General features: G+C 41.2%; 1 long non-coding RNA gene across 2 annotated transcripts in view; it reads right to left on the bottom strand.

Annotated features, from left to right (window-relative positions):
* LOC149978250 (uncharacterized) overlaps positions 1–968 on the bottom strand; it is a 73,203-nt gene extending 72,235 nt beyond the window's left edge. The window contains exon 1 of one of the 2 annotated variants that reach the window (XR_016486241.1): positions 313–968. This is a non-coding gene — a long non-coding RNA (uncharacterized LOC149978250). The remainder of the gene's footprint in view (positions 1–312) is intronic. The other variant, XR_016486240.1, reaches the window with a different exon arrangement.
* Positions 969–12,289: the final 11,321 nt, after the last annotated feature.

Raw genomic sequence — 12,289 nt, 5'->3', positions numbered from 1 at the left:
ATCCAGGATTGTGTAAATCTATCAGCAAGCTCATTAGCATAACACAACGTTAACTATTCATGAAAATCGCAAATGAAATGAAATAAATATGCCATCTCTCAAGCTTAGCCTTTTGTAAACAACACTGCCATCTCAGATTTTCAAAATATGCTTCTCAACCATAGGAAAACAATCATTTGTGTAAAAGTAGCTAGCTAGCGTTAGCATTTAGCGTTAGCATTTAGCGTTAGCATTTAGCGTTAGCATTAGCGTTAGCATCCAGCACGCAACATTTCAACAAAAACATAAAAGCCTTCAAATAAAATAATTTACCTTTGAAGAACTTCTGATGTTTTCAATGAGGATACTCTCAGTTAGATAGCAGATGCTCAGTTTTTCCAAAAAAGATTCTTTGTGTATTAGAAATAGCTCCGTTTTATACATCACATTTGGCTACCAAAAAAACCCCGAAAATTCAGTCCTCAAAACGCGAACTTTTTTCCAAAATAACTCCATAATATCGACTGAAAACATGGCAAACGTTGTTTAGAATCAATCATCAAGGTGTTTTTCACATATCTCTTCATTGATACATCGTTCTTGGACACATGGTTTCTCCCCTGAATCAAATGGTAAAGTAAAAGCAGCTGGCAATTGCGCACCGAATTCCACGCAGGACACCAGGCGGACACTTGGAAAATGTAGTCTCTTATGGTCAATCTTCCAATGATATGCCTACAAATACGTCACAATGCTGCTAAGACCTTGGGCGAACGACAGAAAGTGTAGGCTCATTCCTTGCGCAATCACAGCCATATAAGGAGACAATGGAAAACAGAGCTTCAGAAATTCTGCTAATTCCTGGTTGATGCATCATCTTGGTTTCGCCTGTAGAATGAGTTCTGGGGCACTTACAGACAAAATCTTTGCAGATTCTGAAACTTCAGAGTGTTTTCTTTCCCAAACTGTCAAGAATATGCATAGTCGAGCATCTTTTCGTGACAAAATATCGCGCTTAAAACGGGAACATTTTTTATCCAAAAATGAAATAGCGCCCCTAGAGATCTAACAGGTTAACAGGAAGGTGTGTTGGCGCCTACTGAGAAAGCCCTTCCTTTGTGATGGTTTTAAAGCTTGCTTCATCGTTGGGACAAACCTTTCAGCGAGGCCGTTTGTTGCAGGGTGATACAGCGCTGACTTGATGTGCTGAATTCCATTTGCTTCCATGAATGACCGGAACTCTTCAGATACCAGTTGGTGGCCATTATCAGGTAAGCAAGGGGGGTTACAGGTGCCCTAAAGGGACAAAACTAGAATATCAATACACAAGTTGCGTTGGCAATCCGAAGCGACTGAAGATTGACCGTAACTCTTCGATGGTTCTCTTCACTGAGGTGCTCTTCATCACTGTGAACTCAGGCCATTTGCTGTGTGTGTGTCAACTACGACCAAGAACATACGATCCTCCAGTGGACCTGTATAGTCTATGTGGACTCGCAGCCAAGGCTCCTCTGGAAAGTCCCATGGGTGTAGTGGCGCTAGTTGAGGCATGTTCTTCATCTTTTGACATGCAGAACATGACTTGACCTCGATAGCTGTCTTCGATAGCTGTGTCCAAACCTGGCCACCAAAAGTAGCTGCGTGCCATCTCCTTCATTCGCATCATGCCACAGTGCCCTGAATGGAGTTCTTCAAGCACCTGCCTTCTCAGTGGTGGTGGTATGATGACTCGAAAACCCCATAGCAAGAATCCAAACTGAACTGTGAGCTCGTTTCTCCTCACTAGGTAAGGTTGTAGGCTGTCGGAAAGCTCTCCTCCTTTTCCACGAGTGACAATGTCCACGACCTCAAACATCACTGGATCAGTGTGGGTGAACCTTTTCACTTGGACAGATGTAAATGGGGCGTTCGTCACTTCCTTGAAGTAGTAGATTTCAGCCTGGGTGTGCTCAGTGTGTGCGACAGGTAAGGGAAGCCTTGGGATGCCGTCTGCATTGCAGTGCTGCTCAGACCTTCTGTACTTGACATCGTACTGGTGAGCAGATAACAATAATGCCCATCGCTGCAAGCAACGGAATGCCGATGTGGGGACCAAAGATTGAGGTGAGGGGTCCATGGTCCATCAGCAGTGTGAATCGTCGGCCAAACAGAACTGATTACATCTCTTAACTCCAAACACAATGGTGAGTTCTTCATGCTCTATCTGTGCATAATTGCTCTCGGCTTTACTTAAGGTCCATGATGCGAAAGCAATTGGCCTTTCTTCACCTGATGACATGATGTGTGAGACAACCACACCAATGACATAAGGCGATGCATCACATGCCATCTGTAATGGCAAGTTGAGGTTGAATTGGGTTGGGGCCTCTGACTGAGCAAAGGCTGTTTTCACTTTCTTGAAGGCCTCCTCACATCTGTCTGTCCACTTCCACTGTTTGGTTTTGTTCAAAAGTTCATGCAGTGGCTTTAACATGTTAGTTAGGTTTGGCACAAACTTTGGGTAGTATGTCAGTAGTCCTAAGAATGATCTCAGCTGGCTGATGTTCTGTGGAGCTTCCGCAACGGCCTTCATCTTCGATGGCGCCTTGTGGAGCCCCGAACTGTCGATGACGTGGCCCAGGCGCTCAACAGAGGGCCGGAAAAACTTGCATTTGTCCTTCTGGACCCTCAGTCAGTACTCCTCCAATCTCTTTAGTGTAGCGTTCAGGTTTCTCAGGTGCTCCTACTCGTCTTTGCCGGTGATGATCATCGAGATAACATTGGACCGCAGTGAGCCCGCTCAGTATCTGGTCCACAGCTCTCTGAAACAAGGCCGGAGCTGAGGTGATACCAAAAGGAAGCCTCCGGTACCTGTACAGTCCTACGGTCAACTGTTCTTGTGACTCTTGGTCCACATGCATCTGTAGATAGACTAATGTCAGGCCTATCTTACTGAATTTTTGTCCTCGAGCTAAACCAGAAAAGAGGTCGTCAATGAGGGGTAGTGGATATATTTCAGCAGCACTGGGTTAATGATGACTTTGAAATCACCACAGAGTCTGAGTAATCCATATTTTTTTATGACTGGAACCACGGGTGTGGCCCTTTCACTAACATTCACTGGATCCAATACGCCACTCTCGACTAGTCTGTTTAGCTCAATTTCAACTTTTGGTTTTATGGCGTATGAGACAGGTCTAGCTTTGAAGAATTTTGGCTTGCTGTCTTGTTTCAAGGTCAGTTCAACTGTTATGTCCTTCATACTGCCAGGTTCTTCCCCTTCAGGGGGTTCTTCCCCTTCCCCTTCATACTGCAAAGATTCTTCCCCTTCAGACAGTGTATCACTTTGTTCATCCTCTATGTGCTCCATCTTATGCACTTTCTTTTCTTTTCCCCTTCAGGAAGGGTTCTTCCCCTTCCCCTTCATACTGCAAAGATTCTTCCCCTTCAGACAGTGTATCACTTTGTTCATCCTCTATGTGCTCCATCTTATGCACTTTCTTTTTGTACTCCCTGAAGTCGCTTTTCCTTTGTTCAGTACTTTTGTTTGATTGTCTCTTTTTGTTTTTACATGTACGTTCGATGTGACCCTTTTTTCAACCACCTTTGCAGTCTAAGTCTTTGCACCAACACTCCTCTGCTTGGTGACCTGGTTTCCCACCTCCTGCCTTGTCTACGGAGTTTAAAAAAAACATCTTATGCACTTGGGTCGATGCACTTAGCTGTGCGTCTTTATTTGCCATTTCCATTGACATACTCACTTCTATTGCTCTCTGCGATGTTAAGTTACTCTCAGTAAAAAGGCACTTCTGAATTGCCTCGCTGCGCATGCCACACACTAACCTATCACGTATAGTGTCACTCATTGATCTCCCAAATTCACAGTGTTCAGATAACTGTTTCAATACAGCCATAAACTGTGAGATTGATTCCCCCTCCTCTTGATTTCTCTTATGAAACCTGAATCTCTCTGTGATTATCAGTGGTTTGGGAGAATGTCCTTTTAAGGTAGCCACAATTTCATCATATGATTTATCACCAGGTTTTTCAGGCGTTACTAGTCTGCGCAGTAGATTGAATGTTTCCCCCCCATAACAGTCAAAAATGTTGGCACAACGACTTCTGCTTTAATTCCATTTGCCAACACAAAGTACTCAAAACGTTCTGTGTAAGAACTCCATTGTTCCACAGATTCATCAAATGTCCCTATATTTCCAACCAATGCAGACATTTTCGGTTTATTTTTCTTTCTCACATTTTTCAGACGGTCCCTTACTTTCAGACCCTTTTTTTCTTCTTTTAACTCATGATGACTTCACTTTCTCCTGCAGCGAAACTCTTCCTATCAATCAAGGTTCTCGTTCCTGTGATATCAAATGCTAGCTAGCATCACTCGACTGGCTTGCTCCACGTTTTGTTTGGGTCTTTCTACAGCAAAAAAAAATTACGAATTTAACTCAAACTTTCTGCCGAAGATAATGAGCACAAACGTGAGAACGTTTCTTCCTCGTCCCCAGTTTTGTTGTATAGCACACTGTATTACTTATACAACTATTGCAAGGACAGGACATGAGACAGGAGTAGAAATTAACGTGGGCATTGTTTAATGCGTTTCACAGGAAGAACATTCCAAGCATTTCAATGTAGGTAAGCAAGGGGGGGTTACAGGTGCCCTAAAGGGACAAAACTAGAATATCAATACACAAAAAAAATTCTACTTAAATTCTGTTTCCCCTGATGAACGGAAGTGGGAACTCCACTCAGGCGTCTTTTTATGCATGCTCTGTTAGGTTTTAAGGCTGTAAATCCCATTGTCAAATCAGACAAAGCCATTACCATCAAGTGCTCAACACTAGCCACTTGATGTTACACTCAGAAGTATATCCAGTCAACACAATGTTTTATCCTACTGGTAATTAGTATTTGACTATATCAGATTATGTGGAAAGCAGGCACATTTTTCTTTGTTGGAGCTAGCTTGATTTGTGATCCAATTTAACCATAAGTGTTTTTGCAAGGTGGGAAGGAAGGGAACACACAATGACAATTGCCACGGCAACAGTGGGTCCTCCTGGCTACTGACAAACTGCACTGAGTCCAGTAAATAGAAACTATTAGAACCACAGTCCTCTGTCGATCAGTGTCTTCTACTCCTGCTAAAACAATTTAGTAGAATACATCGAAAAACAGACATAGCTCAGATTGATTGTGCTGAGATAAAAGCACTAGAGTATCCAATGATATAACTTTCTATAAACCAGAGGTATAGAACAGGGCTTTATTCCAGGGGAAACACCTGGCCTTAGATCATGAAAGTCTTTTTGACAAGTTATGCATTTCTCCAGTCAAATATCATTTCTTTCATTTTTACATTTAGCAGACACTCTTATCCACAGCTTCTGCATACATTTTCATACTGGTCCCCCGTGGAAATCAAACCCACAACTCTGGCATTTTAAGTGCCATGCTCTACCGACTGAGCCACACACAATATGGCTTTGTGATTTATGATTTGTGCTTGGCAGTGGTTTCATTGTGGGGTGTTTGACATGAAAAATAAGACTGTGTGGTGAGTGAAAGATGTTTTCAATATCCCTCGCAGTCAGAATAGTCCTTCACTCACTTTTTTGCAAAGTGTGGTCCCAAACTGAACAAATACACATTCAGAAGAAATCAACTCACGTATGTCTAGACTGGAGGAAGTACGAAGCATAATCATGAATTAGTATCTGAAAGAATAGAAGCTAAATGACTGAAGGTTATGAAAATATATAATTTGCTCGGAGTTTGAAGGTATGATGGATCTGGATCGATCTCACGTTGATCAACTAGGACCTCATCAGAGACTGTGATTCTACAGTATGTAACACACCATTGGACCATTGGTAATCTGTCCATCACTAGAGTTGCAGTAATGGACAAACAGGTTTAACAACCAAGTTCTGTTCTGTGATGTTTCAGAGGGACCAGAGGAGCCACATCAGCATGGTAGGAGATCAAACATGCCTGTATTTCTAGCCATGTCCCTGTTTGTACAGTGAACTTCATCTCCCTCCATGGCTCAAAAAGCGTCTCAGACTCTAAAATCTAGGTCCGTCCCTGTCCGTATAATGCTATTCATCATGCTCTGTACAGGCCCATGCCTGGAGGAGTCACCATCAGCATCAGCCCAGTGGAACTCTGGTATCGCTCTCTCTCCACCTCTCCCCCGGCTCTAGCAGTTAAGAGTGTTGGGCCAGTAACTGAAAGTTCACTGGTTTGAATCCCTGAGCTGACTAGGTGAAAATTCTGTTGACGTGCCCTTGAGCAAGGCACTTTACCTTAGTTGCTCTGGATAAGAGTGTCTATTCTAATTGACTTAAATGTATTGGAATGAATATTGTCTTAGAGGCAGAACTGAGCAACTTCTGCTAGATTGGCCAGGTGCAAAGTGACACTTTTGTAAAAATACATGAAAACAAAAATGTGCTTTTAGGTCTACATTTAAGATTAGGGTTAACAATGGGATTAAGGTTAGAGTTAAGGTTAGGTTAAAAATCTGATTTTATGACCTGGCGCCTGTCCCAGCAAGTGACCACTCTGCAGAGCTGCATCCAGAACAAGACTCATTATTTTTTTTTAAACGCTAACCTGTGGCTCACAGCTTAAAAGAGAAAAGGAGGGAGCGGCTGGGAAAGGAGGGAGTGTTGGTCATAAAACCCTCCCGAAAGAGCAATTGGCAGTAGACACGTTAGGACACTACTAGTAAACCCATTTCCCAGCAGAGAGACAGTGCTCTAAATATCTATGGAATGTTTGGAGGAAACAATATCATACAGATAGTTGGAAAACATCACTGATGCCATCACTCATTTATTATAGTTAAATGGCAACCGGTATCCTAAACAAAACGTGTTAAACTGTAAAGGATGTGCTGAATAATTACCTTACTTTGACAGGCTGGCCTTTTAAAATATATATAGTACCAGTCAAAAGTTTAGACACTACTCATCCCAAGGTTTTTCTTTATTTTGAAAATGTTCTACATTGTAGAAGACATCAACACTATGTGAAGACATCAAAACTATGAAATAACACATAGGGAATCATGTAGGAACAAATTTGAGATTCTTCAAAGTGGCCATGCTTTGCCTTGATGACAGCTTTGCACACTCTTGGCATTCTCTCAACCAGCCTCATACGGTAGTCACCTGGAATGCATTTCAACTAACAGGTGTACCTTCTTAAAAATGTGTAGAATTTCTTTCCTTCTTAATGTGTTTGAGCCAATCAGTTGTGTTGTGACAAGGGGTGGTATACAGATGATAGCCCTATTTGGTAAAAGACCAAGTCCATATTATGTTAAGAACAGCTCAAATAAGCAAAGAGAAATGACAGTCCATCATTACTTTAAGACATGAAGGTCAGTCAATACGTAACATTTCAAGAACTTTGAAAGTTTCTTCAAGTGCAGTCGCAAACTGTATCAAGCGCTGTGATGAAACTGGCTCTCATGAGGACCGCTACAGGAAAGGAAGACCCAGAGTTACCAGTGCTGCAGAGGATAAGTACATTAAAGTTACCAGCCTCAGAAATTGCAGCCCAAATAAATGCTTCACAGAGTTCAAGTAACAGACACATCTCAAAATCAACTGTTCAGAGGAGGCTGCGTGAATCAGGCCTTCATGGTCAAATTTCTGCAAAGAAACCACTACTAAAGGACACCAAGAAAAAGAAGAGACTTGGTTTGGGATGAGTTGGACCGCAGAGTGAAGGAAAAGCAGCCAACAAGTGCTCAGCATACGTGCGAACTCCTTCAAGTCTGTTGGAAAAGCATTCCTCATGAAGCTGGTTGAGAGAATGCCAAGAGTGTACAAGGCTGTCATCAAGGCAAAGGGTGGTTACTTCAAAGATTTCTAAGGCATTTTTTGGTTACCACATGATTCCAAATGTGTTATTTCATAGTTTTGATGTATTAACTATTATTCTACAATGTAGAAAATAGTCAAATAAATAAAAACCCTTAAATGAGTAGGTGTGTAAACTTTTGACTGGTACTGTATATTTTTTGGGAGAAACATATCAGAAGGAGATTTGGTGAACTAAGCAAAGCAGACAAAACTGAGAAGCAAACAAAAATACACACTTTATGAAGAAATGAAGGCAATAAGGGCGTTTGATAGCATGAGTGGCTCTCATCTCTGGATTACAGTGAAGAGCCCTATAGTATAGGGGCTAAACTCCATTCAGGTTGAGCTGAGAGATTGAGATCCGTCTCCCCTGAGCTTCTAAATGTTAGATGCATTATTAGAAAGCTTAAAAAGCCATTAAAATCTAGACTATATTTATAAAGGTCAAGTTGAGACGGTTATCAGAGCCATAGGAAATTAATGGGATCTGCAACTTAGCAGGTTACTCCTCCACATGACAATCAGGGAAAGACATTGTTCAGTTTCCACCCAATATTTATAAGGTTAGCTTCAGCATGGTGCTTGATAACTGTTAGGGACCAATACATCCTTTTTGTAATCAGGCCACACTGTTCAAACATGGTCATGGAAAACAACAGGAAACTATTTCCATTTAAACTAAAGTTTATTTCAAAACAATAGTCTTTGAGGAATGACCAAAATTATATCCACACTTAACAGACTGAGAAATACATAACTGAAGGTCAGGTATGAGAAATAAAGAGGAAGTAAATAAGCAGGAAATAAGGAAAGTTTGTGTGCCCCTTCATACTACGGCCAATCAGCTTCTGAAATGAATTGAATTAGGCAAATATGAGGTTTGTAAATCCTGAAACCAATTATATCTACGCTTAGTGCCAACCTATTGATTCTGAAAGTAAACAAGAAAATAGATACTTGTGCAATAGTCCAACTTGTCATGGCACAGTGTGTGTGTGTGCACGTGTGTGTGTGTGAGCAGGTGTGCGTGCATGCGCGTGCGCATTGAGTGTGAGGATACACAGTAAATGTATTTTAAAGTCAAGAAGCAGAGGACGAAAGAAGGGGACTACTTTGTGTGTCAGGCACATAGCCTACCGTAATCCTAAACGGAGAGATGAAACCCCAATGTGGCAAGTCCATCTGTTAAGCCAGTTATGGAAAACTTGCTTTGACAGCTGCAGGATATTGTGATTCTGTAAAGGGTTTCCATCCGATTGAAACATGCCATTGTGTAATGAGGCTCACGTCTGTCTGTCATACTTAGGTCTGTCTGGGAACCAGCATGTGTGGTATTTGTCTGTCAAAAGTCTGTCAGTAACCAAGCTGAGCCATATGGTCCACAGTTTTGGGGCCAAAATGACAGCAGCAGCAACCCAGCATGTTTGTGGACTTCTGTGATATGTTCAACGTTAGGCTTACTGTACACCTTACAGACATTGTGACACTATGCTAACATGATTAGCATAATTATGAACCCATGGGACTCCATTAAAAAACATAAGATTTACACACAGATAAGTCTGCTTTTACCTGGTACATGTAGTATGTTTATTCGAAAGACTCTTGTCTGCAGTCCCTGTGCACTGTAAATAAACCAGAGGAGAGGTTGGGAGTGACGCACACAGCTTATTGGCTAAAGGAGAAATTATCTCCTGCTGTCTGAATCATTAGGCTGTATTCTAACTGTGCTGTGGGACTGGAACAGAAGGCCATTGCCTATGGTAAAAGGCTAAAGGTTACCTACCGGAGTGACCCTCTTTATTCACGATTATATAACAAGCTAGGCAGCCAATGAACACTCCACTCCCTCACTCATTCTGTTTGAAGAGAAAAAGACTGCGAATGCTTTCCATTTGGAATAAACAACTAATGCTCTATGGAGTGGTTGAATGATACTATTATCTGTCATCTAAATTACTAGCATGCTCCCTATTGAAACCAGGTGATGCCTAAAAGAAAGTTGGTGCCGGGGATTAATAACCTCTCTCCGTCTCAAATCATCATTTATTTATTAGAGCACTCACCTACCAACAGAAAAAGTCATACACGTTCTGGCCGACTGACAGAGAGGAAGTTCATGAAAATAGTGACTCATCTGTGTTCCATCAAAATAAACACTGAGGAGTTTTATTACAAAAGTTTATTCTTCAACAACACTGTTGGGAGATTTACTGTACAACACATTCATGCTGTGAGCTTCCACTGCCTTCAGGTCAGCCTTCAGAGGTGGCACCCAAAGAGTGAGAGGGGAAGGTTGGAGGAGGTTCCTAGGGTGAAGGCATGGTAACGACATGTTGGGGACTAACTGAAACTGAAAAACGATTGCGCCAAAGCATCCAAACCAAAAGGGAATGTATGGCTTTGAGATACAACTCTTTCTCAGACATTGGTCATATCTGAACAAACTTTTAAAAACGCAATACTATGTTGAGTTGTAAAAGTAGCAACATTTGTGTATGTTTGGAGGTATGACATTTGCTGCAACAAACTTTGGTTTGTTGAAACGGCATATTTCATTTTATTCTTCCTCATTGTCCAATATCTCCCCAGATGAGTTATGTAGGTTACAATTGACTTGATCTGTATATTACATTGTGGCTCAACGCCAGAAGAGGTCCCTTGCCTCTGTCTCTAGACAACTGGGTCCGTATCCATCTCCGGGTAGGAGTGCTGATCTGAGATCATTTTAGCATTTTAGTTCATAACGAATAAGATTGTATAGACAGATCCTAGCTCAGCACTCCTTCTCTGAGACGCTTTGTGGATACGGCCCAACTCAGAGTTCAGCCTCTCTCAGATGTTCTCAACATGCAGCGGCTGGGGAACACACCACGGGGACAGATGCCTGTGGTTCTGATCACTAATGAACAGGTGAAGCATTTAATTAATCATCGCTTTAACCTTTACGTACATGCATGTAGAGCTGGGCGATATGCAGAATAAATCCAGATCATGATAAATTGCCAGAATTTGTGCGATGATGTTAAATAGAATGATACGTTTATGACATTACCTTAAACTTTACCACATCTTTTTTAAACCAGGGGTCTCCAACAGGTCGATCACGAGAATCCCAACTATGAGTAGCTCTTCAAACAATTCTGAAGTATGCTATATACAACTTCCCCCAAAACATTCTCAATTAAATGTTAACCGCAAAGCTGGCTTACCTGGCAGAAGTATATCATAAGTAAGTATATACTGTCATTTGTATGATATACTTTGTCATGAATTGAGAAGCAGCAGTACAGAACCATTTTTAGACCGGCACATTAGCCCGGCACATTCCTCAGTCACCAGATGCGCAATTAAAGAGGAATTACAATCAAACATCTAAATTTCTTCCACACCTAAAAAAAAAAAAGTCTTATGTGATTTAAACTCAGAACATCCAATGTTGTTTCTCTATGAACAATAGGAATTTTAAAAGTGAAAAATAAAGCAATGTAATTTAGGAAAATCTAAAACAGAATTTTTGTGAAAAAAAATCTGATTAAGGGCCCCACTTAGAGTAGTTTATTAACCATTATTGTACCAGGTATATTGACAAAAAACATAAGGAACTACTTTCTCTTGTACACTAAGGACCCAAGGAAGAGCTGCAGGTGAGAGGAGAAAATCATGTGTCTATTTGAAACCAATCATTTATTGTGTAACTGGTGACATAATATTTTTTTTTTTTTAAACGTAGCTCTCATGCTAGAAAAGGTTGAGGATCCCTGCTTAAACTATTACTACTAGTTTGATGGTTGTAGCCATCAAATGTTCCATTAACAATCACCCATATTAGCAAACTCATTTCAAACTTCACATTTCTCTAGTATAGGCTACTTATCCTAATGGACGAAATGCCTGCGATAAGTGATCGATTTGGTCGGTGTCGATCATTTTTGGTTGATTGTCCCAACTCTACGTGTATGTAATTCAACAAGGACTAAAGGAGGTCCTACAGGACTATTCACAGGGAAAGTACAATGTATTACTGTACCATTCCTAGAATCACATCTGTTTTTAAAACGTCTGATAAATAATTAGGCTGCATATTGTGTAACTGGTATCTGACTATACAGTATAAAATTAGGTAGTTGACGGTTCTCCTTTCAAATCTACCTCAGGGGTGTAATTAAAGTAAATGATGAAAGTTATGTTATTACCGCAGGTGGTTTTCCTCTTAAATCTCCACAGGTTGTGTTCTAATTCTGGACTTTCAACCACCAACACATAATGTGCCATACATGTTGATCACAGAGCTGTATATTCCAGGTGTCATGGAAACTGCCGGGCCCAGGGGATTATATACGCAACACATCTATTATCACAAACAAAACATGAAGGGTAACCCCCTCCTTTGGAGTCTGGGTGAAATTCTGGCCACGTCAATTGAAAACTAGCAATAAAAT

Source organism: Oncorhynchus mykiss, chromosome 14 (genome assembly GCF_057628025.1).
Source record: "Oncorhynchus mykiss isolate SJ-2025 chromosome 14, ASM5762802v1, whole genome shotgun sequence".
Lineage (NCBI taxonomy): Eukaryota > Metazoa > Chordata > Actinopteri > Salmoniformes > Salmonidae > Oncorhynchus > Oncorhynchus mykiss.
This window is presented reverse-complemented; position numbering and strand designations above follow the sequence as displayed.